We start from the raw sequence: 26061 nt of genomic DNA on the forward strand, positions 1-26061 counted from the left end.
AAAATATGGAGGTAAAGGGAGCAAGCAGAAAAACCAACGTCCTCTCCGATTTCAACCGCCCTCTTGAGCCACGAGATCGCGATTAGTCCACTTGGAATTCGTGCCTCATCCCTCTACCAAGAATCGACCTTTTCGATCTCGATGCGAATATTCAACGACGGACCCGTATCTGATCGTATAGTTGATAAATGGCAAGGTTTGGAGATAGACGGTTAGGAGCTATATGTTGTAGGTAGAGATGGTGGAATCTGCCGCTAGATATTTTAGAGTTTCGTTGGTCGTACGGCTGTCTCAAGGTCTGTTTCAAATTATACGCAGAGAAATCCAAAGATAACTATTACACCGTCATAAAAAGGTATACTACTATAAGGAGATACGTAGAAACGATGAGAATTATACGTATAAAGATATTCGTATCGTATCAACCTGAAACTCCAAGGTTATCTATCTAATTCCAAGTTCCTCGGCATAACGAGGAAGCAATTTAAACTTGTAAACCACAGACATGTCCTACTATAAATCACCTTCTGCTTTACCCTGAAACCAATAAACCCAGAATTTTGCGAGTTACGGAAACACCCTCGTTAGAGAGGTCAGCTGGACGAATCGTGGGCGTTAAGCGTTAAGAGCAACCGTGACGCACTTAAGATAGAGTCGGCGAATTGCCTGTTATCCGTAGGGATGGTGGCGGCGATCGAGGAGCAATTGCCACGCAGCTATCAGCGTGCACGTCGGCCGGTCGACTCGTAAACAGGGCGTAGAATAGCCGTACGCGGATAGCGGGGCTGATTTCGTGGCTAGATAAAGAAGAAGGCGGCAGAATCTTTACGGGCCGCTGCGAGAGACGTCATAACTCGCGATCGCAGCCACCGTTCGTGAAATTACGAACGCCATTCGCGTGGAGAACGCGTTAATTGAATAAAGCTTTAAACGGACCGCCTTATCTGTCGGTTTTAAAAACCAAAGTCTCACGGAGGAGTCGTGACTTTCGTACTAGTTGCAGCGATAGGCGAAGGTTTTAACCTCGTGCATTCCCAACACCGATCGCCGTACAATTTACCAAGTTCTTCGACCGAGTCTCTAACTTTCTTCGAACCGACCAGATATAAAAATTAGCTTCTCCGAACGATCGAAAAGCGAATCTCTGTGATCGGGGGATGGCTCTCAGCATCGAGCGAGGAATTGTCTAATAATTCAATTGCAGGCTCGTGAGATATCCCGACTAGGTGGAGGTTCGTTAATACCCCTAAGTAAATAGACTGGTAATAACAGATAACACGCACGAAGGCGAATAGATATTCGCGGTCACGCGAAAGAGCGAGAGAAGGAAAGCGAGAGAGGTACTTAGGGAAGACTCGGTTGATTCGAACGGAAGCGTCTCGAGATTTCTGGCGACGATAGTGAACGAGTAGTGCGAGCGCGTTATCGACGCGATTAGTCGAAACGCGGAGTGGCTCGTAACTCCGTAGAACGCGGTGAATTATCGAAGGAAGAGTACGCGGCCCCGGCAGCCGGCCGCAATAACACCGGCCCGTATCCAGCGCGACGATAATTGCCGGTTCGTTGGCTATGTACGTGTAGCCCGTTTTCCCTTCGCCTTTTTCCCTCCGCCTTTCTCCTTCTAACCGTAGCGTCGCTGGTCCGTCTCTGCAAAGGTTATGCTCTTGCGAGACGGGTTGAGCAACGAGTCGGATCGCGTCTACCGGGTGTCTTTGTGCATTATTGTCAATTTTGTTTTTGGAATTCGCTGAAAGTAGCGGAGCACACGGATGGCAATGGTGGGATTCGTCTGGAAGGAAAATAATCGATCGTACAGAATCCTTTTGGAGTAAAGGAGACGAACGTTTGACTCGGATTAAGGCGCATATTTAACTAAGACACTGCGTATAATGGACGATTCGTGGAAACTACAACCGCATCGTCTTCGGACACGGAGAGCAAAGGGTCACCGAGGTTTCTTATTGCCGTGAAATTTCACCAACGCGCGAGATTAATTTTAGCGATAGACGATCATCGCCGATACGCGGAGCTAATGAAACTGATTCGAGAACGATTCCTCTAGTGGCCCTTGGGTGTATCTTCTAGCTCTTCTGCCAAGTTCAGACCACTCTAACATCGCGCATCCTCGTCCTAGAAATCACTCTCTTACCTCGATATCCTGCCGATTAAAATTGTCTGAAATTCGCCTGCGGTATCAATCAACGCGTCGACGATCCCTGGATAAGATCTTGCAAATACTTCAAGTTACTTTAAGCGAAGTTGAAAATAAATTCGTTGGAACAGGAAACGATGCAGGCAAAAATGAACTGTCGTTAATGAACTTCAGTTAGAAACGAGTAAACTTGAACGAAGGCACCGAATTAATTTGCACGCTTAATAGAAAAATTAATTCCCACCGTTTGCTTCCTTCGCCATACGTAGATTACGATCGTGAACGATCCGATTGAGTCGAAAGAATTCCCAGGAACGAAACAAAAGCGTGCCAAGTCCGAGAAGTCAAGGGAAGAAGAAGTGGAGTGTGGAGGCGCGAATCGACGATAATTCGAAATGAGAAAAAATGCTCGGTGATTGGCATCGATATTGGTGAAGACAAATCAAGTGGAATTCCGTAAGGAGGTGGGGCAGGGGGAACAAACGACGGATCGAATCGTGCAAACGATAAAAAGTATCGCGATCTCGATTCCCCTGGCGGTAAAGTGCAACGATGCAGCTAAATAGGCCGTGGTCTCACGCTCGCTGCTGCATCTAGTCTTCGACGCGTCAAGGTTGCCGCAGGATCGATGTCGCGAGCAGACCTTTTCGCGATTTTGCAATGAAACCTGCCACGACAGTCGCGCAATCTCGCTCATTGTGCGCGTTTACGTTTCTCGTCGCATCGCCGAAGAATATTTCGCGCGTCTGATGTTCGGCCAGCGGACGAGACGGCAATTATCGGCGTGTAATCGATGCTCGCGGCCTCACACGAGAGTCCGCTATTTATGTTGTTCGCGGTGAAATCAGGGAATTAACGGAGACGTAAGTTGTACGATTTTGTCGTTAGAAATTTCGAATCATTTACCTTTCAATGTGAGAAATTTAGAAAACACGCTTGCTATTTCCGATCCAGAGACTCGTACAAGTCCTAATTTAGAAATCTTAAAATCTTTGAATTTCCCTAAAATTTCTATTCTATGAGAGGTGAACGATCTTGGAATCTACACGATGTTAAAGCGTTAACCTTTAAATCACGGTCAGAGTCAGAGAACGACGGTTCGATTTGAAGAGGCCGCACGGTTCGATCGATTTTTCCAGAATTGTAGGATTCGCGCCCGAAGCGCCAACAGGGACGGTCGTTGATGTGTGGCGTCATTGGTTATACGTTGCAATAATGCTTCACGACCAATTAAAATGCACTGTTGGATACTGATATACTGCAAATTAACCGGCGGTACGTTGCCGCTTAATCAGCATATTTATTGCTGCCAGCCAGCCAAGTCAGAGAGAAAAGAAACAGATGCCGTGAGGGAATACGAGAGGGAAAGGAAGAAGCGGACAGGACTGTGTGGCTCAATGTTGCAAGTAGTACCAATTTCATTCGAGATACGTTGTTTAATCCTTCCATTTGGATAACTCGAATACGTGGCTCATATAATAAGAACCCTCCGGGCAGCTACGAGCCACGTTGCCCTACTAGTTTTCGTACGAATGCAACGTATAACGTATCGTTGGCTGAGAGACTTAACCTTTCCCTCCAGTATATCAAGCTGCACCTCGTTTTTCGTTTCGCGCCATCCACGATCTTCTTTCACGCTCGCAGTTTCGCTTGGGAAATTTATTGGACTTGTTTGTTTTTTCTAAGCTGAGAACGCCAAGATATTGGCATCATTTCCTTCGTTTTCTAGTTAGGAGAAAGTAAGGTTCTGATCTCTAAAAGTGAAAAAGCAGCTTCCCAAGGAGTTATTATGTGATTGTAGAATTTGATACGTTGAACCGAAAGTGAGAATTTTTATCTAGAAGTGGAATCTAGAATAACTTTCGATGGTACAATTGGATAATTTAAATTAATTGAATTGAAATTTAAAGATAAATGAAGTTGTAATTGTTTCATAGAGAAAATCGGTTTTTGCAACGTCATCGATATATTCGGACATTGAGCGTCGTATCACTGATTGGTCTGTAACTCGGTGACGCCTGATGGATATTTATCCAGTTATTATGTTATTGCGCCGCGGCCAATTAGTTTTATCTCGGCTAATCTTCGACCGTTTCTACCGACGTTTATTGCCGCTCGTTCCTTTCTCGCTCCGACTATAGCCGCCTTTGCTTCATGGTCAGACACCTTCGGCCAGTCAAAAGTGAACTCTGTACTTTCGTCTTGAACGTAGAACACAATTCTTAGCTAAGTTAACTTTATAGTATCCGTGGAAGATAATAATTCCAAAATATCGCATAGATCACTCACGGAATCACATAGAACGGAGCGTAGAGGACGTAGAAAGCGAAAAGAGAAAATGCACAGTTTCTGAAACTTTCGTTCTTCGATCAAATCAATCTCGAGAAACTATAATTGAAATAATATGGAGCATTTTTATTTGATAATTGGACCAACATCTTTATACGGTAAACAGTATACTCGTATATCCGTCGTAAGGATCAAGAAAATGAAATATTCTGGCCTTCTAAATTCTCAAACAGAAACGCTCTTAACGGGTAAGAAGCTCAAAGATGACGGCTAGATTCGGTAGACCAAGTTGGAAAATGTAGATACTCGCGTGCAGGAACACGGCCCACGCGGTCGCATATTTACGCGGCAGAGCGTGGAGCGCGATTCGAACGCGGACACGCTGCCCGGCCTCAATTTGTCCGGGTGTTTAAGCGCGCGTTTCGCGCGTTTCCATCGCGCGTATCTATCGGCGAAGATCTCTCGAGCAGGCGGATCCGCGAAACGCGAACGACCGGCTCGCACCGTGTCGCCGCCGGAGAACACGGGATCCGGCCGACAGATAAAACGGGAAACGAGGCAACGAGGCAACGAGAGCCCGGTCGATAATCCCAACCGCGAGAGCAAATTTAATGACCCGCGTGCTCGCCTATCCGACGCTTCTCCGCGGCATTCCTTCTGCAACATCTCTGGTTTCTCTTCGCGTGGTTGCGACAGCGATAGGATGCAGGCTGATTTTTGGTTCAGATGGAATTAAAATTCACAGTTTGCGCGGATATAGTTACTCGTGATTGGCAAGTTTCTATGTGTTGCGATGCTAGTTACTTTCTTCGAATTCCCCAAGCACGAGTCCAACGCTAGATCATTTGTTGGAACGATATGGAAACGCCTTCTGCTTTCGTTCGATTCTGCGATCGAGAAATATATCGAGCTGATATTCCACGCATCGAGGAAAATTTCCACATCCGTCAAATATTGTAAATTCGATGTGGAAATTCGTCCGCGCGAATAGGAGCGATAGTACCAGTTTTTGGAACGTGACACCGCGTGTCGACAACAGGCTCTCCAACTGCACCGGATTATCCAAGTAGAAAATGTAATGGAACGAGTAAAGTTTGCGTTCACGCGTCGTTGAACTCGACCGTAGGACCGGGCCTCCGTGGAGAACGGCGATGGGGCGAAGGGGACGGGAAAGAAAGAGAGACAATGCCGTGGACGATGGAACACCGGTGCGATTAGGTAACCGAGAACCGTATCGACGTGTTCTCGGACCTGGCGGCGTGTGTGGGTGTACGACACACGTGCAATCCGGGCCAGATAGGTGAACACGTCGAATAGATAACGCATTGCATGGGCTCGTTCCAGATTCCAAGCTGAATCAGTCCAGTTTTCCCCAGCAGACGCTGTGAAACTGCTTCGAACGTTCTAGGGAATAACTGTGGGGATATTTCGAGTTGGAAATGGACGCGAATGATGCGCGTGTAAATCGTAGATGATGTTCGCGATTAAAAGTATTAAAACTAAAAAAGTCTCATTCGCTTGAACGGGCGGACTAGTCGTAAGAGTAGCTACTGTGTGACATGAACTATCCTAATAGACTATTATAAAAGAAGAGATAAGCTAGAAACTAGAACTAATAGAAACGGCGCAGTTACGCTGTACAAATATAATCGAAGTTCCTAGAAAATCACTGGGAAATGCGAAATCGATCGACTTTAAACGATCACGGGGCTAACAAGCAACGTATACCGTCGATTATGTTTCTAATGGAAAAAACTAAGCTAAAAGCCGGTATCGGAAGGGATTAACGCGACGAGACATTCAAATTTTACAATCGATCGAACGGTGGGCGAACGACGCATTAACTCTCGCTAGTTTAACGATCTTCCGAGGACTTAAGCGAAGCGGAAAGTTAATTCCGACGATTGATCGTCGTTTAGAGAGAGTGCAAGCACAGTTGCACAAATTAAAGCGTAACGGGTAAATGGCTCGTTAACTCATGACCGTTTCTCTTTCGTTTTGTTACGCCGTAACATAAAATCTAATACTTTCGAGCGAGAGTCTTCGGACGAAACTAGGCTATGAAAGAGATGGATAAGCTTGCGTATACTACTGACTATAAACTAAGATTTATAGTTTAAACCTGCGAAGTGGCTGTCGCGTCATCTTCATTTCGAAGATTTATGGTTTGGGGATAATCCGTTAATCGCATAAAAACCTTAAGTTTTAATTGACACCGATTGAACCGAAATTTGAGTCTATTCAAATCCAAGAGACCATTGAACTTGAAACAAGCTCGACAGGATCGATTTTTTTGCCCTTTTCCAGTATGGTATCCAATTTTTGCACGACTGTATCCTCTGTTATAATTCTATCGTTTTAATTTCATGGCGATTATCGATCAGCGACTCATACTGTTCCCTTTTTTTGCTTTTCAGGAACGATAGGAAATCGAAAGGATCGAACACGAAAAGAAAGAGGACCAACATTGTCGGTGAGTCGAAACATCTGTAGCACGTTTTTCATCGAGTCATCGGCTCTCAATTAACGCGTTTTTAATCCGTGCTTTTTTTTCCTCCCGTCTCCTGGATCGATGGCTTCCTTGTTTGGCTTCGATTATGTAAGAATCTGCGGACAGGAAGTTTGTTTTTCGAACGATTTCATGCGAGCTTCGAATTTTTTTTATCTCCGTCCCTTAATGATACTTTATTCTTCCATTTAATGGGTATTTACATAAAATTTGGAATTTTAAGCGATCGAATTAACCTTGAATCAAAAAGAACGATAGAAGGTCCTTGCGAGGGAAGGAGCGGGTAATTCGAAGCTATCGAGTGGAAGAAAAATTAATGCCAGTATACCGGTCGACACATTCCCCTTGTCGATCTTGTATCGTCTTTCCAAAGTTGCGGCTTGCGTTTCGCTAACATCCGGTAGTTTCAGAACGCGACACCGTGAACGTATTATCGCGTTAAGAGGAACGCTCTGTTACTCGCAGAGTTAATGGATCGTGAAAAGCACTCAATCGATCGGCGTTTCTTCCTCTTCTGGCCTTTCTTTCCCTTGGTACCAAAGAGATCGCTTGGTGCAATGACGTGATTGGGTTACACGCCAATCATCGATCCTCGGGTGTCGAGCTTCCGTCCCGGCCCTTAATTGCGCCCCATCGAATTTTCATGTCATCGAGCCCGACGAATATCAGAAGTCGCTTCGATCTTTTTCAACGTAGTCCCAAAAACGATTCATCGTAGATACAACGACAACAGTTTCACCTTCTTTCGCTATCTTGCACGAGACCAAGTAACGCTGATAATTCCACGAAACAAAAATAACCGATTAATCTGCCATCGCGCGTCAAAACTCGCACAGCAAAACATGGAGTAATATTTCCCCTACACCTCTTGACTCTACACCACCCGATTGCCCGTCAATCCGTGATCACGTCCGCTCCACTTGTTCCGCGTATCAGCGACCTTATAAAAGACGCGAGCAGGAGAACAAGACGAAGAAGCAAAGAGAAAAGAAGAGGAAGAAGCAGCGGACGAAGCAGAAGAAGAAGAAGAAGAAAGAGAAGGAGAAGGAAAAGAAGGAGGTCCGATGCATCTGAACCAGCGTGACCCGGCGCAAAAACGGTCACGATATCTCTGACGCGGTGCATGGGAGAGGGAACAGGTAACGAGCGATCAGATTTCTATCAGGATGCAACAGTCTCCCCCTTCCTCTCTCTTTCTCTTTCCATCTCCTACTCCTGTTATTTTTTTTTTTTTTTCCTATCAAGCAACTAACCACCAACGATCTAACGACGACGAACTGTTTCGGTGGAGTGTGCGGTGTACACGGCAGCAGCGGCAGCGGCAGCAGCAGCAGCAGCAGCAGGCCAGGCCATCGTGCATCGCCGATGAGAATATGACCCCTGCACGTACGACTCGGTCGCGCGGAGTCTCTCGAAGCGTGTATAGTGTATAGGCGTCGTGGCGCGTCTCCGGAGGCCAGGCCACGGTAGAACGTAGACTGTTGGCCAGGACTGAATGCCGTGTGTGTAGGTGATGGGTGCTCTCGCGCGCGCGCTCGGCCTGGTGGGAGTACCGCAAGGGTCAATCCATGGTGCAGCATTATATTCCGCACGGGGGCCTCTGAAGAGAGCGGGTTCACAGCCAGCACACGACGACGTTCGAACGCTTAATGGCCGGAATTTGTCTGGCCGGCAGGTACACTGACAGCCAGTCGGTTCAGCGTGGCTGTTGCGCTGCCCTCGGGCGAACCATGGACACGCCGCGAGGATCGGCGACGACGACCGGCTCTTCTATCAGACGCGGAGACCGCGACCAGTAACGTCACGCGGTTACCAACACCAACCTGCTTCTACGCCGCTATGTGGCACAATTTCAAGATTCGAGCATTTTTATTAGAGAGGATAGGTTTTATGGGCGGATGTCGGTTCGCGGAGGTCGATTAGAGAGGGAATGTGGAACGTGGGGAACTGCTGCTGGAATGGTACGCTGCGCAGCTCGGTAGTCGCTCGTTTTTCTCGTGTTTGCTCCGGCAGACGAACATTGGGACGCGTTGCGAGATTATTAACCTTTTAACGCCTGTGTTATGAAAACGTAATTCCACAATGCGGTTTCTAACAAATACCGTACAATGGACAATTTGCATAATTGCTTGCATACGATATATAGACGCGTTACGAAGTAGTACAATAGTCGGCAACAAATCAGGATTACAAGTCTTTTAATACGACGCGCAGATTTGTCATGTAACGTACGTTTCGCGCGAGGCGTTAAACCTTAGATTATAAATGAGAGACATAGATCCCATATTAGCTCCCTATACTAGCCGTGAAATATATGATCTTACCTGGAAAGACCAGTAGGACGCGTAAGCCCTATCCTTCCGGACTGCTTCTCTGAATACTACAAATATTCTATCGCACGATTACCTCGTATTAGTTCCACTCAACGTGCCTTGAGAAGCTTAAATCGTAAAGAGAAGAAAACGGTAGACAAAGATTGCTTCATCGTGCTTCAATATCTTTCGAATCCGATCGCAGAATCTGATCGCTAAGCTTTTAACAAACCCTCTGAAGCGGCCCGAAACACTCGCGATTTCTCGTCAGCTAATCGTAATTGAATTCTCAAGCGCGGCGTCGTGTTTCACTGTGGACGCGTGTCAGCCATTTGCAGCCGCTTCCCACGTCGATCACGTTTTAATGGTCCCTCCTAGAAACGGACCGATGACGGACTGTCAAGCGATCCGTGGCTAGATAACGTTTAGAGGGTCTCGCGCCTCAACACCGCTTCGCTTCCTCGTCCATTTACGACAATGTGAAAAGATATCCTTATCTAATTCAGGTCCTAATGTCAGGATCGTTAAAGAACGATCAGAGATTGCCGGCGGTCCCTCCTCTCGTGTACCACTCTCGGCCCCGTATCTTTGACCTTGGTCAAAGGGTGGAACGCCAGCTCATAGGGAAAAATGACTTGGCCGTAATTAAACCATTGACGGTTCCTCGAGGTACCGTAAGGGTCAATCAAGAGTATCATCGATACTGCGGCCACGCAGCCTTCGACCGATCTAACCACGCGACCGAGGTTCTTCGCTGGAATTTGTTCGAACGACAGGGAGGCGTAGTTATCGATAGAGATAGAGATAGATAGATGGATAGGTAGATAGATAGATACATAGAAAGAGAGAGAGAGGGAAGTAAATGATTTTCTGGTATTTAGAGTTATTATTAGGTATCGAAATACTAGTTACTTCTCCACTAAGCGTAGAAGCTGGAAAAGATGGTCCGCCGAGGATATCTCGAAGGTCGTGTCAAAATACGTCAGTTTCCATATAACTGCCTTGGTCGAAGATTTACGCGAACCGCTCTCTTCTAACGATTTAATGAAAAAAATTTTCTCTGCAACCAAGAGAGCGTCAGTTCGGAGAACGGACAGGTATCGAACGAGTTTCTTTAGATAGAAACGAAAGCTTTCCCTCCTTAGCAAGGAGCGAAAGTCGCGAAGGTAGTCTCGTCCCTTTGGGAGCTTGGACTATCAAGCAGACAGGATTCTGGTTGGTTCACGCGTGCCGTGCGGAAGTGGCGAGACACTTGAGCTTTAACGACCGGAATTTGTCTGTTGAGGCAGGTACACGATACGACTAGGAAGGCAATCAGGAAGCGAAGAAAGTCGAAGGAGACTAACGAGTCGTACTAGGAATGGATAAATAGGCAGTCGTCTCTGGAGACTCTTTTCTTTCGGTCGCGACGAGTTCGTCACCGCGTGAGTTTGTACGTCTCGCTATTGCTCGACATAATGTCCGATGGACGTTCATTTCGAGTAACAAGACTCAAGATATCTCGCTGTAACTGAGCTCCAGGTTGATAAAAATTGATTGCTACCAACGAAATGTTTAACATTTTCTCGGGTTCTCGCGAATTTTTATGTTTCTCGATCACTGTCACCTTTCTATTTCTACTCTCGTTTTTTGCAATTTTCCTATCGCATTTTGATTCCCATAGAAATTGAATTTCACGATTCCATCATGTCTCTCTTACTATTACGTTCGTTATCTTCACACATTCGTAACAAACGTTTCGCTGATTATCGCACAATCAATCGTCCGCGGCAAACAAATCGACTAAATTCTCGTTCGTCGAGTACGCCGCGACCAATAAACCTCTCCGCTTGGAAGAAGTCGTACGGGAGAATATTTCCATCGGTATCGGCCATAAATTAATGCTACCAGGAAAAGAGAGAAGCCGACTGTCAAAGGAGGCACGTTGACCGGTCAACACAATCGGCGTGCCGGTTGTGTAGCATGCCTTTTTCGGCGAACTGTGAACGTAGCCTGAGGTCTGGCATTCCCCCTTTCTTCGTCGTCGTCGGCCGGTTCGTCCGGGGTCACCGACGAGAGGTCACGTCGCTCGCATGGCATCGGTGACTTTTTCATTTTTCTCCTCCCACCCTCTCCACCTTCTCATACTCTCTCTCTCTCTCTCTCTCTCTCTCTCTCTCGTCTCGATAGCCGGGGGCCCGACTGCTCCTCCGTCGCTGCCTCGTTTAAAGGAGTGGTTGAATGCATAGGCGCAGCCTTTTGCGAGGATTCTTTTGACCCTGACGCCTCGAGAGTTCTGCGATCTTGCTGACCAATGGAAGAATGGGCCGGAGTTCTTGGTTTTTTCGACGTCTAAAAAAAAAAAAATCGTTTTTCAAGTTTTTTCGATTTAGTCTTCGAGTTGAGAAGCGGACGAGGTAGAGAGGGAGAGGTTTAGTGGTGTAGGAAGGACGGTTCGCTGAGTTTTCGCTGGAAGGGAATTGTTTGCGGGTAGCTCGAGCGTTTAACAGAATGAATGGAATGAAAGTTTATGTACTGTTACGCTGGAAGAGGAATTCTGGTTGATGGCGAACGATCGGAATGTATCGGGATTACTTGATACTGCGGTAGCCTATCTTCGTTGGTAGTTTCATGAAAATCAAGGCTATCAAGTGCGGTTGACGTCCGACAAGTCGTATCGAGCTGTCTGACCACGAAAGGGGCGCGTCTACTTTCAATCAGATTCTTACGTACGCATCTTCTCGAATACACGATAAAAAACCTAGGAACCTGATGCTGGAATTTAGAAACCAAAAATTGACGATTTACAGTTAACGACCGAGACTATTAACGTACCGTTTCTCGTACTTTTGCGTCCTTGGAAATAAATATACTCGTAACGTTGCTCGTGAAACTGTAGAAACCAAGAATCGTCGATCGACCAAAGCTAATCGATCGTTAAAAACTGACAAGTTGACGTCTGCCAGTTTGTTGATTCAAAATCGATGATCGTAGTTACGTAATGGTAAACGCCCACTGATCGTCGCGTTGTCGAGGTTGCATGGCTTTGAAACGTCGCGTACCCTCTAATCGCCTTACCCACGACATCGACCCGAAAAATAACGGTAACAGCTTCTTCCACGATGAATACTGTTCTTCTAACACTTTTTGCCGCGTGCTCGCTGCGTACGGCGCCAGTGGTCAAAGGTGCCCGCGTATAAAACCGATGAAGACGCACTTCGAAGAGAGAAGCGAGCGAGATAGACTCGTTGCACGACGCGAGAGGCAGCGAGAGAGAAAACGGCTTACCGCATACTCGCCACTCCGTACGTCACCGGCGCGAAAGGATAAATGCTCGCGATTAGCGATTTATTTGAATTCCCGATTGCGCCGGTGAAACAGCGACGTTGACCGACTGTTGCTTCTCTTTCTTCCAAGCTTTGCCCCGAGCCTTCTTCCTGGACTCGGGGGAAAATTTTACGAAGGATGATTATCGAGGAACGCGAGATGAAAGAGGCGACGCCATAAAGGGACGTTTTTGCGACGTATCTCCGACATGCGAAGCTTGCGCGTATCTTTCTTAAAAGGAAGTCCCATTGGAATTTCAGAATCGAAGTTTGGTAAATTCGCCGTTAAAGGATATTGGAATGTTTTAATTCAGGGATAAGCGATCGGTCGGCGCGCGTGATTAGTACGATAACGAGTCACCGAGGTATTTTGTAAAGGATCGGCTTTCGCTGTGACTGTTTCGAACAACGTTGCACAGATTATGAAAAATTACCCTGCAATTGAGAAATGTCGCGACTTGGTTCTATGTACCGTGCGATTGCGTAAATCCTCGTTGCGATAATAACGAAATATTTCATCGTGATATAGGAGGTACTGGGCGAACGTCTTAGATTCTAGGTAACTGTACACGATACTCGAACAATTTTCCAAGTCACGCTGTTAAACGTATCGACGAACAATTCACGCGAATAAGCGCGCGTTACAACGATTAAACAACCGTTCGGGACATTCTTAATTCGAATGGATTCCGAAACGTTGCGCTTCGCGAATCAACTAACGGTTAAAACGTCGTTTCAACAAGAATTTACTACGGTTCGAATAATTTTCCGATCGTAACTAACTCTCGTTGCATTTCGACGATTCTTTTCGTTAACGGTCGCGCTAATATTCGAATTATTTCGAGTCGCTGCAGCAGAGGAAGAGAAGAGTAAAAACGATTAGAAGGCCAGGAATTATTCGCCAGGAGATAATCGAACGATCGGACATTTATAACGGAATCGATTACAAGTGGAGATCGAGTTGACCAACGGTTCGCGGGAATAACGACTTTGCGTAACAATTAAACCGCCATCCGGGATGCAGTTACGATCCTAGGAGATTTCTCGAACGTAGCGATTACGAATCGACCAGACAGCTCATCATTTAACCTGCTTCGAGTTGACGTTAATGTCGGTAGATTTAAAAGGCACTCGAATGGCTTGAATTGTGTCGAAGTAACTACTTCGCCATATTCATCAGCGATGATAAATTTGATTCTTCTAGTCCGCTGTTCCTTTGTAATTAGTATCGCGGCTAACCGATTCATCGTAAACTCATCGAAATTCGATCTTACGAAATTCAAACGATCTGGTATTTCGTTATCGAGGAATTGAATACGCCGGTCCGCATGTACATTTTAGAGAAACTCTATCGGAGTGCGTAATTCATTCGCGCAACACGAATGTCAATTTTCGCATTGCCGTAAGACGTACAGAAGCTCGGTTCAATCGATTCCCATGGTCGAAGGATCGGTTCGTCAGGGCCTGTACGTAGTCGCAGGACTTCCGTTCGCACGGTATGCGATTAGTCGCGAGAGGCGAATTGTCAAAAGCCTGGGCAAGGAACGTGGTGTACCGTTAAGCCGGCGTTCGCCTATCGAATATTCGACCTGTGACCCGACGACGCTTGGCAGCGTGAACGCGGAAATGCAGACGTACGCTACGAGCCGCGCCGAGCCGCATCGACCTTCCACAGGTCGACTCTACGCACAGTGCATTTTGTCTCTTGTCTTATCGTCGGTGCAGAACGACTTTTGAGCAGGAGCTGTCGTCCAAGCTGTTTCTTCTCGCGCACAGACTCGAATCGAGTAACTTGAAACTCGGCTCGAGTTTACAAGCAATCTTAGCAATCGTTCTTATAAGAAATAGATGAGACACGACGAATAAAAGTTTCGTCCATCGAAAGATCGTTCGTAATTCTCTCACTCGTAAGACTCTTGTCGCTTCAACAATCCGTATCTTGCCGTTTGTCTCGCGAATAAAAGGTATCAGCGAAAGAGGAAGATAAATACGTGTCAGACATGGAAGAAGTTGTCCGGTTGGCATTTAAAATTCCTTTTTAGCCAAAAGACGTGCGATTTCACGATAATAGATCGTTATTGGGGTGCGCGATACGTGCAGTCGTACTGTTACATTGAATTTCAAGAATACTTGCTAGCATAGGTATCGCGAACATTGATTGACAACTGTATACCTTCAATCACGATTATATTATAATCGCGGCCGCTGTCACGATTCCTCGCGCTATTACATATATTAGATCCGCTCTCGTGGCTCTGCCGTAACTTTCGATCCTCACGATAAGATTGACGTCAACACGACGCAATGCACCTCCTGTAAATACAAATATTTAATTCAGTCTCGGCAGCGCGATTCGCTTCCTCGTCGACGGCGCGAAAAAACCGACGTAAATACGTTCCACGTGGCGTGCGAGGCGTGAAACAATGTTAATTGCGAATGTTAACCTTTCGCATTCCAGAAATTTCTACGATACGATCGATCAACGATTCCAACACTCTGAAACTTTCGCATTCTCACAATTTTTCAAACAGACGATTTTCTTTCGAAACGAAATCTCCAAGCTTTCTGAAATATTCCCCCCTGCATTCCCCCCCCCCTTTATTCTGAAAGATCACAAGACTAAAATTTAGCGCTGGACACGACACAGAATTTCTTCACCGTACAAATCGATGCGCAGCTCGACGTAAGATCGTTGCGAGAAACAATGCAAAATTGATACATAGCCAGGTAGAAAGCGAATGCGCAACACGATACAAAATCGACGCATAGAAATTGCCAAACTCTGGGAATTCGAATGTTCCGTCGAGCCAAGGTGTTTGAGTCAGAAATCCAGCTGCATCACGGACCCTGTAGAAGCGGCGTTACAGCGACCGAAAGAAAAGAGGCGCCTGACACGAATGCAAATCGGAAAAGATCGTGGTGTCAGATTCCGCAACGGGAAGTGGCTTTCGGAGGCATTGTGCCGGCCGGATTACACGGAATCTATCGCGCATTATACACGGGGCCGACTGAATAGATAGATAAATGGTCGGCGTGTACGGGAATAGGCCGAAGAAAGAATCGCGAAGAGAGAGAGCCGGCTTGGTACCACTAAAGTGTACACTGCCTAGGCTTCCTCGAACAATGGGGCTGTTCGCCTCTATAATCGGAAGTAAGTGTTGTTAGCGTAATGCGTAACTGTACATAGTGACCGGCTAATTTCGTATTATGTCCCATTACGTGTCGACGGATTAAGGAGTCGGGTTCCAACGAAGAGCTTTTCCATCGCCCTCCATTCACCCTCCACTTTTCCATCGATCTTCCTTCCTCTTGTTTGGCGCGGCAAAATTGTACGAGTTCAAGTATAACTCTGTTTGCGAAATTCTACGTCCTATCGGTGGTATCGCCTGTTGTTCGCATAGATATTTTTGCTCGGCAGTAATCGCGTACGCAGGTACAAGCATTTAACTTAGCTAAATGAGAGTTTCAAACACTTTCTATCTTGCTTAATTCTCTCGAGACGTTTTACAACGACTAATGAGATTTAAATATAAATCGTGCTACTTGCAGTTTTTGTAAGGAGCAATTTACTTATCTAAAAGTAGACAGCCACATAGTTAATAATCGGTGTGCTCGATCAGAGCGCTAGATAATAATTATTCTGGAATTACACGCGTCAGCGGTATCGAGAAAGTGATATATGTTTTAAAAACGAAACTAGAGTAATTGCCTTGATTTCAAAACAGATCCGAACGAGCGATCGGCGAAGATTCTCGCCTTTTTTGGCCGTACCCGTTCTCGCTTCCTGCTCGCCGATCGTTTGCACGATCACGCGAACCTTAGAAAGCGCGTTCTTCGCCTTACACGCGAAAACTTGCCTTATTTACATAATAACCGATATCGGAAATCGACTACACTTCACTCCACTCAGCCATGCAGTATTGGCTTCTTCGCTTTTTATCTCTGTGCCAGACAGACTTTCGAATTTTTCCCAGAAATCATCCAAAACAGCACGAACCATTCTCACACCGGAATTTCCACGGAGACTATAAATCTTCCCAGTCCCGTACTCGTATTCGTTCACGAGTTATGAGAAGCTCGTAAAACCCAGTTTCGCAATGTTTGTACGTCGATCAGCAAGAAAGTGGAATCGCGCGGAAAACGCGATTTTGTAACTTTCCTGTAAATTCTTATATGAACGGTAGTTTTCTCGATAGTAATGCGAAAAGCGTGAAAGACCACGGCTTGTTTGACGCAGTGTTCTCGATTCAGTGGATCGGATAGAAAGAGGAGAGGTACAGGGACAGAAGAGAGGCGGAACGAAGCCCTTTCAGGCGCATCTCGGCTCAGCCATGCGTCTTGCGCCGGGCAGCAATGGCATTTAAATGTTAGCTCTATCTAGCCGCTGGTATTTCGCTGCGGTCTCAGGCCGCATCTCGCCGTTCTCTGTTCAATTTCGAAAGTTAAATGTCAATGAGCAGCTCGAACGGCCGCGTACACGCTGCACGCAGATGCACTTTTCGCGACTTGGCCACGCAGTCGCGTGAAAGCACAGGAATCTCGCGCGATACGCCTGTATCTTCTTTCATCGGTCGTTTTCTGGTCTCTGGAAAACAATCCGTGAAAAATACCAGAAGCTTTGAAAAGGTGACGAAAGGGGAAGATAGATCAATTGCAGGTAATTTGACGCGCGAAAGAATCTCGTTCGGAGTAAGAGGTTCGTTGAAATTTCGAAACTTTGCCTTACGATTTCGCTGCAAAAAATTCATTTCATCGCAAGGGACAGGGTATCTTCTTTCATCGAAGAAGAACGACGTTGCGAGCATCGGAAACAAGAAATCGTCGAAGAACCGAGGTGCGTCTTCCTCGCCGCGAACTTTACTCGTATGCGATACGTAGCGTGAAACTCTCTCGACCTCTTCCACACCTTTTCGACCGTACTTTATCTTCTTCTTTCTCTCCTTCCCTTTTTATCTTCGTTTTTCTTCGTTTTGTTCGCGCATCACGGCGCACCGCTCAACTTTTCTATGCAATTTACGTCGAAACTTTGACCTGTCCCCGGTGATATAACGTCGCTAAGTACCTGCGAAAGTAACTCGATTTCGATCGAAATTGGAGTTGGAGAAGTTACTCGGGCGGGAAGATGGTCGAAGGACGAACTCGTGGATCGATGCAGAGGGTTCGCGCGAGTCGAGGATCCTCGATGCTGGTAGGGCATTATTGGCCATTAAATGGTCATTCGTTTGGATCGTCGTTGGTGTTAGGTGGGAATGCGGAGACTCGTGCGCGTCAAATTTTATCTCGCTAACGAATGATTATTCCTAAGCGAGCCTGAGAATCATCGTTAGAATCTCGAATTCATTCGAGTTAATCGAACACGATGTCGCTGCTTTTCACCACTGGTCCGATAAACGAAACGATTGGATAATCGAATTGTAAATAAAAAGATGGAATCTCGAAGTTTGAAGAACCGTTACCAAAAATTCTTGGATCAATGAAGGCACCCAACTCATCTCCGAGCACGGATTAGTCTCAATCATTGATTGCACGTTGGTGCTTATAATTGTCATTGCCTTCGTCTCCCATCTGTCCCGTCCTCTAGAGCCAACATTCCCCGACGCTCTCGAGCTCGGCAGATCCGCACGCGGAAGTCAAGCGGATTATTAATCGCGCGATCAAAATTCAATCAACGCTCGCATGGAAGGAACAACGTACCCGCAAAAATCCTAAACCTTTTCACGGTCCACTCGCTACCTAGCTGTCCAAGCACGTAACGTACAGTTTTGCCATAACCTTGTTGAACCTGCGAGTAAAAGAATGGCATCGGGAGGAGACGACGTCGGATCGAGGAAATTCCGGCGGCAAGTATGACAAAATTGGCGTGCTCAAGATCGCGACGCATCGCGAGGAAAATCACGGACGAAGCGCGCGGATGGTAACGGTAGTCGCGGATGAAGTTTTTAGTATGCGCGATCCGTAGCCCCGGCAGGAAACAGAGTCCCTTCCATTAGGGCGGCCGACGTTCCTGCCGGCATTGTTACGCCACCGACCCACGAAGAATCTTCCCTCTTATCGCGAGCCTCTGGCCGACGCGACGCAGCGAAACGGCCAAGGTGCTGCCCTTCGGCACCTTAAAAGGTTCTCCGGCGACTCGAGGCGCGCAGGTTCATAGTCTGTGCCTGCACGGGTATAGCCGATTCCACGTTTTCTTTTTAACAGAATCGGCTTCGTGGTTGTTTTTTCTTCGTGGGTTCTTAATTTAGGTTGTTCGGAGTCGTAGGATGTTTGGTAGGATGTTTGGTAGGTTTTACTTTAGAAATTCTAACCAGAGTTGATTTTCTTATATATTTCACTGGAATTTGATTCAACATAGACGTATTACTCGCAGAATCGTTTGAAAATTTCTTTCTAAACGCGATACGAGGCGAAATACGGAGATTTTCCCGCTTGTCCTATATCCCTAATGGCACCATAGACGCCTATAGACCGTTGCCACTATATAAACTCGGCTTATTAGCCACACGCACGATTACGTCTGCGTGGTGCGGCGTCACGCAGTATCGCTCGTAATTACATCCCCTATTTATTCTGTCTAATGACCGTTTGATTGGCTCTGTTAATTATTGTTAGTCCGCAGTCTCATTACCTGCGACTAACGGAACACGCAAACGAGACGCGTCCTCTGTACACTTTATCTCGTATCTGCTTCGTAATACGCTTCTTTTCAGCTTTCTTCGATCACTAGACCTTGTTTGTGGTTCGTCCGATGGATAGAATATCTTTTATCGGTCTTTATATATCTCTTATCGTAGATAGCGATCGATCGAATTGTGATACAACGACTAGTTCGTCACGAAAGTGGAAGGTTGAGATTCAGTTCGTTGTATATAGTTCACGATTAACACGCTGCAGAAGAAAGAAGTTGATGGCTCCTTGTTGCGTTCGGTTAGAACGCTGCTCACGTATATTGGCACTACTCCTTCTACTATCTTTTCGCGCTGATTAACGCTGAGTCAGATTAAATCTTGCTTACATTCCGCCAATTAATTAGAGAAACGGCGAACAATGGAATATATCGCGATCACGGAAACTCCTTCACTTTGATTGTCAAACAACCCTTCGTTTATTATTCGAATTGATTTAATTACCACGCTACTCGGAATTCTTTCGTGGTAAGCGAAGAACGGAGAAAAAAAGTAATATGCGGTCGCAAACGAATGGACGGGGATTCGCCCTTGGTCCTGAAGAATCGGCGGCCATTTTATCTGCAGGATCTTCACGCCAACGGCGCCACAGCGGGCCCCCGATAGGAAAAACAGAAGAAAAAAATGAACTAATTGCCGCCCTACCTGAGCTCTACGTTCCCGGAACGAACGCTATCTTTCTAACTAATTAAATTACGCGCCGTGAAATCAGAGAGGCGAGCGAGCCGCGGCGAAGGCCGACCACGGTGCACGCCAAGTCCGGCTCGCGTTAAGTGGTAAATCGTCGAATTAACATCCGTTTCTTGCCACTACAACGATTTCACGCGGCTCACGCGCCATTTTTTCACTCCTCCCTCGCTCTTCCTATCGCCGATCGTAATAGGAATTACAGACTTCCTTCTGCGATCCAATTTGACTCGCAGCTGAATAATTTTAGGGAACGCGTGAACGCTCCATCATCTTCTCTACGTTCTTTTCATTTTTTAATCATCATCTTTGTAGAAGGTAAAGCCGCGAAACTGTCCATCCTAACGCTAGATTCTCTGTCGTATCTCCGGGCAGAACGATGCACCCGGGATTCTGGTAATCGCAAAGTTGACAACGTTTGAAATTGCGCAAGACTGCGGTTTCCATCCACGTCGTCGTTACAACGAATCGAACGTAAACGATCCATGGATCGAGAGAAACGCGTGGCGAATTGCGAAATGAGTGGAGATGACGGAGGAACCGAGACGAAGTCGTGCAATAACATCGCGAGAGAGTGCACAGTCATACGTTGCGTCCGCCAGACTTTCATGTCCCCTAGAAACTGAAGTCGCGTAGTAAGAGTGCTCCACATAAGGCAAGACGACGTAACGTATACTGTTACTACAGCCTCGTTCCTGCGCGTAACGCGCATAGTGCACATTCCTATCCACGGACTAATATCGACTGCCGGGTTGACTGGTCTCCACAGATAAGCCTGAACTGGGTCAAAGCCAGTCGATGTCACTGAAAAAATTCGCTCTACGCTGTCTCGATCGGTGCCATTTTCCTTTGAAAAAAGCACTCGACGTTTCAATTTTTGCCTCTTTAAACGATAACCTTGACACTCGAAACTATTCCACTTGGGATTCGATCGATCAATACTGGCGCTGCCCAAGATTATCCGTCAAGTTGCAAAGTTTTTTCTAGAAAATTGCTCCGAATTCGCGACTTTTCCGTTATTGCAGCTTTTTACGCGATAAGTTCACTTTGAATTCGACATACAGAAACAATGGAAAGCTCGAAGAGAAAGAAGACGACGAAGGTATGTGTATAGAACCCCTAGCATAATCACACCTTGGCACACTCGCACAGACTGGTCGCGTGATTTCTTCTCGGCAGGAACGTTAACTCAGCTGGAAAGTGTTTCTGGCCGATGTACACGACACTGTCGTCGTCGCGTTTAAGTTTACCAGCTTCTCCGAGGGGGACACGCGTTGCCTGATTCACGTTCTGAGCGGTTGCTAATAGCCTGACGAAGGCTTGGCGGAAATTTGCGAGCCACCATCTCGGTGGATCGCGACGATCGTCGACAGCAGGGGGCCCGATGTGACGAAGGTGTCGTTGGTTGCACGCACTTCCGCGAAACGAGATATCCTAGAAGCGATCCTCTTGCTCCTCTCTACGATTCTCCGGAATCGACCAAGTTGACGACACGGTTAAATTTACGCACGTCCGTCGCGGGAATTCCTACTTTCCATGGGGCGTCCGATTCGCATGCTCCGTCTATGGCGATCGTAAGACGAACGTCGCGCTTTACTATGCAAACTCGGGGATAATCGACATGAATCGTCGATGTCGTGTAAAACGTTTTACGATTATTTAGAATAGAATATTTTAGACTGTGGGACGGTTGCTGTTTGGGACAGGATCGTGGGACCGTATTAAATTCTATCCCGTATTGGAGGCGTGTAAAATCGTGTACCCGGTCTATCGACATTTTACACGAACGATTAAAGTTTGTCGAGTTGTAATAATTTCTTTTACATTTCAATAAAAAGAATTCTACGCTGTGAGATGTTCGGCTCGAACGACTCGATCAAATTTATTCCTTCCATATTTCTAGAATTCTTTTATGTATCTACCTTTGATGATTAAATAATTCCACAGTGAAGCAATTCAGTCCGCGTTTAATTAACACGGACCTACGATAATAGTTAACGAGGCTCTAATAATAGAATAAAGTACCTACTTCTATTCTAAAATAACTATCTTTTGAAATCATTCCGCATAGTGAATTAAGTAAAGCAACCGTCTATCTCACGAAAGGCTCGCGGTCGATTCCCCCGTGTTTCCACGCGTACATCGTCGAGGCTTCGCAGACCAAGTAGAGATTAGATAAAAGAAAGGAAAAATAAAAAATAAAAAAACATAGTCCAGGCTAGAATAAAGAAGCCCCCCGCGGATAATTATTGTCCCGGCAGGCTCTTTATCGTACGTGATTTTCACGCTGCCATAGACATTCAAATTGCGCGAGGGCTTTAACCAAGCAACGAGCGAGATAGTGGTCTGCACCGTGCTCGGTAATAATTGCGATAGGCCGAGCGTAGGGGCAGAGAAGAGGAAAAAAAAAACAATACACCTGGGGGAGACAACGGAGCGAGGAAAACTTTATTACGCCAGCGACAAAGAAATTACAGCCTGTGCAGTGCCGGTCGGTCCACGCGGGCTGCGACTATGCCTGCATAAATATCATTCTCCGCGACGTTGGGTCTCTAATTTTCTCTCATTAGAGGCTCGAACGACGTGTTTCTTAGGGAACCGTGTAACGTGACGTTTAGAGTCGCTTTAGTGCCACGTCAGGTTCGAATGTTTCGTCGTTTCCTTCATTTCGCTTGGTTTTCCAGCCAGGCAATGCGACGAATCGCGAGAGAAAGGAAGAAAGGAAGGGAAGGAAAGATCGTGCACTGATCGCCTCCGACAGGAATTGTCTCGCGTGTCTATATGTTTGCCGCGGTCGTCACGGAGAAGTCAAGCACAGGGTGTAAGGTTGACAAGCTCGTCGTCGGGACGAATGCAGTACGATCTCTCGATCGAGCATCCGCAGTCGAATAACCCGGACGTTTGCATTGAATCGCGCTCGCCGCGACTGACTGATCTCGTGTAATGCCATTTACATGAAACGTAATCCGCGAAGGTTGCGCGTCCGCTGGCAGCACGACGAGAAGAGGCAACGAAACGGGCCGCATCGTGGTTCCCTGGAATTTCTGTTACGGCCTAATGGGGTGTTGGTGTCGCCGTCTCGCTTCGTCACACATTCTGTCTGTTTTCTTTTCTCGAATTCTCACGCCATTAGTCACGCTCGTTTTCTCGCCTTCTCAGCTACACAATGCACGATGACTCTTTTTCATCGATATATTCTTATCAGCGCGAGCTTTGCCATTTCTATTGAACGTAAAGCACGCCAACTTTTGTATCTTTTAGTCCCCTACGTAATTTATTACACAAATTTTGTATGTAATTCGTTTATATTTATATATAAAAATATTATGAATGAAATAATACAAAAATCCTTCATTTCGTTTTTTCTACGTTTCTCTATCGCGATAAAAGATATTTTCGCTCGATACCTGGGCTTGAAACACGATGTTCGGACAGGAGAGGAGGACGAGGATCAGACAAAGTAGACGCGCGCGCAATTAATGTTTTTACTCGTGCACGGCCGTTACTCTCCCTTCGACCCCAATCTGCGTTCACTCTCGATATTCCCTTTCACGCAGACCTCGTAGATAGCCAGATAGAAAACGACTTCCTGATCTACAGGGTTAAACAGCGACTGGTCGATCTCCTGTATCGCCTTCCTCGTGGCACTGTTTACACGAACAGTGCTTGCCATTTACACGACATATTTCTGTCTTGTTCGATTCTCCGCTTCGAGAAAGGGGAAAGGTGAATATCGACGCTCGGAAAGGACTCTCTGTTCTTGCCAATCAAGGACCTGTTTCCTCGCGGCGTTATTTAACATGGGTGAAATTTCACGTTCGCGAACCGTCGAAAAAACGTCGATTTCCAATTGAAATATTTTTTCGCAAACTGGATTCGAATGTAAAAGAAAACACGAGCTGAAAACTTGTCAAATCGAAATGCAAATGTTTCGATTGGGAAATGGGAAACTAAAAATTGCTCTCGCGCTTCTAAGCGCACTCGACGAAGTATTTAGATACTGAGCCGATGCCTGAGACGATTCGCGATGATTCTCGGTGAAACAGCAACGTTCGTGGAGAAGGAAGAACGAGATAGAGAACAAGCTAGAGACGAAAGAACGATCGGTCTGGCGGGTTCGCGGTGAGGAGGAAGAAGAGGCGAGGCCAGAGAGGGCGAGCTTTCTCCGTAATGCAGTTGGGTGCACGCGCGATTCCACGAGCGGAGTCTGTATCCGTGATGTTCGCAACTCTCGTGGATCCATTGTCCTCGTTCCTCGCGGTCGTTGTAGCTTAGTGGGTTACTTAGGCACACGCGAACAGAGGCGAAGAGAAAGAGGAGGATTTTCAGCGGCGCACGCCGTGGCAGCCGGTTAGATAATGCTCGCGTCACAACGGTGGAACAAAACGGGCAAGCGGTGCTTGACTGTCGTCGTTGAAAGCGAGGAAAGTTTTGTTCCCATTGTCTCGCGCGCTAATCGAAGGCCGTGGAAACGCGAATCGTCCTGTTCACCAAGCTTCCGCTGCTTTCTGTATGTCGTTCGTGCGAACGTGTTGCGTTCTAGCCTTTTTAAATCGGCCGTAATTGGTGTCTCGTGTTATTCTTCTTGCGACCTATTGGACAATACGTACCATCTTGGTCTCTTTGAAGCGTTTGCGCTGAGAGAAAGCGTTCTTACCAAACATATATATCTCTTGGATGGCTTTTCAGCAATCCCATATTTAGCTATAATTCCTCTGTAAATGTAAGATATTGTGTAAAGTATGGAGAAAAAGGAATTGCTAATTCAGTCGATATAGTTCGTTAGTATCGGTGAACGGATGATGAGCAAATGCTTAGATAACGAAATTCGAATGTAACTTCGAAGGATTAACCCATCTTTCGGTCTCGAGATACGCATATCGCGCAAAACAATCGAATTAAATGTCCAAAAGTGGCGAACAACGTTGCCAACCGATCAGCTATCGTTTGTGGAATCGTCGATTCGTCGAATCGAACGTGGCCAGGCAGGTTAGTAGAAGCGCGAGCGGATCTATCGATCGGTCGTTAGAGCGGGATGTTTAACCAAACGACAAAGATCTCTCTCGTCCGTGTCGCGAACGAGGTGGACGCTTATGTAAGCGAGGGATCTCGATCCCGAGATCTCGTCTGATTACTCTTTACAAGGATCGTTTCTCCTGCGAACGGAGTTTATCGATATCCAGCTACGAATTGATCGATCGCGACCAGGAAATACCAGAGACCAAGATCGCGGTAAAAATCCACGGAGAATTATTCGAATTGAGATTATTCCCATTTCTTGGTTCACGATCACGAGAAATCTTTTCCGTTACACCAATTTATATACAACGATTTGCTATCTTTTATGCAACGAGATTCGCGATACTTCACGTTGGCAATTTAATAAAAATGTAGTTGCGGCGACCGAGGATTTAGAATTGACATCGAAAGCATCGCGATATAAGAACACAGGTAAACGTAGAAAATTTCTATAGAGATATCGGGCACGCAATAGACATCGATCGTAGAATATGGAAAAAGAAGTGAGAAAAATAGGAAAAAGTAACGGAACAATGACGAATTTTATTCGCAGTAGGTGCACCTAGGAACGATCGTTTTTCATCGATAACATAATTACGCTCACTAGCCGGGATTTTACGAGCGTGTCTATCTGGAGTTCGTGGCTGGTGCGCGAAAGTTACATAAAGACTCGACGGTACCCCATAATTTGATCGAACAAACAATGTTCGGCGAGCCGGTGTATTTAAGTTGGAGGTGAAAGGCGGCAACGTGAAAATGAGAAAGAGTCAGACGGGAGTAAAAAGCGAAATATCGGAATTATCTAACGTTTCATCTCCTTTTTTCTTTCCTTCTCGGACGACCGTTCGATTTTCCAACGACGTTGCGTCTACGCGAAAAAAAAGAAAAACTGTTATATTTATTCGTATGGATGAAAAATCGCGACAGCTTTAAATATTAATTCAAGTTGCGAGTATGTTCGGCGGCGTTCGATTCGCATCGGGATACGATCTCGAGATACGGGAAAACGAGCGTTGTCATCTGAAACCATCTTCTTCGTCGTCGTCGTCCTCCATCAGCTCGTAGTCAGTGTACGCGCGTTAGTCGCGCAAAAAGAAAACGCGGA

The 26061-nt window shown here is 46.3% G+C and overlaps 1 protein-coding gene across 3 annotated transcripts in view; it reads left to right on the top strand.

Moving 5' to 3' along the window:
* Positions 1-26061, top strand: part of LOC132913034 (uncharacterized) — a 143669-nt gene that overhangs the window by 46433 nt on the left and 71175 nt on the right. For all 3 annotated transcript variants that reach the window (XM_060970948.1, XM_060970946.1, XM_060970949.1), the window contains exon 2: positions 6859-6914. The gene's annotated coding sequence lies outside the window, so the exon portion shown is untranslated. The remainder of the gene's footprint in view (positions 1-6858; positions 6915-26061) is intronic.

The sequence above is a fragment of the Bombus pascuorum genome, chromosome 12 (genome assembly GCF_905332965.1).
Source record: "Bombus pascuorum chromosome 12, iyBomPasc1.1, whole genome shotgun sequence".
NCBI lineage: Eukaryota > Metazoa > Arthropoda > Insecta > Hymenoptera > Apidae > Bombus > Bombus pascuorum.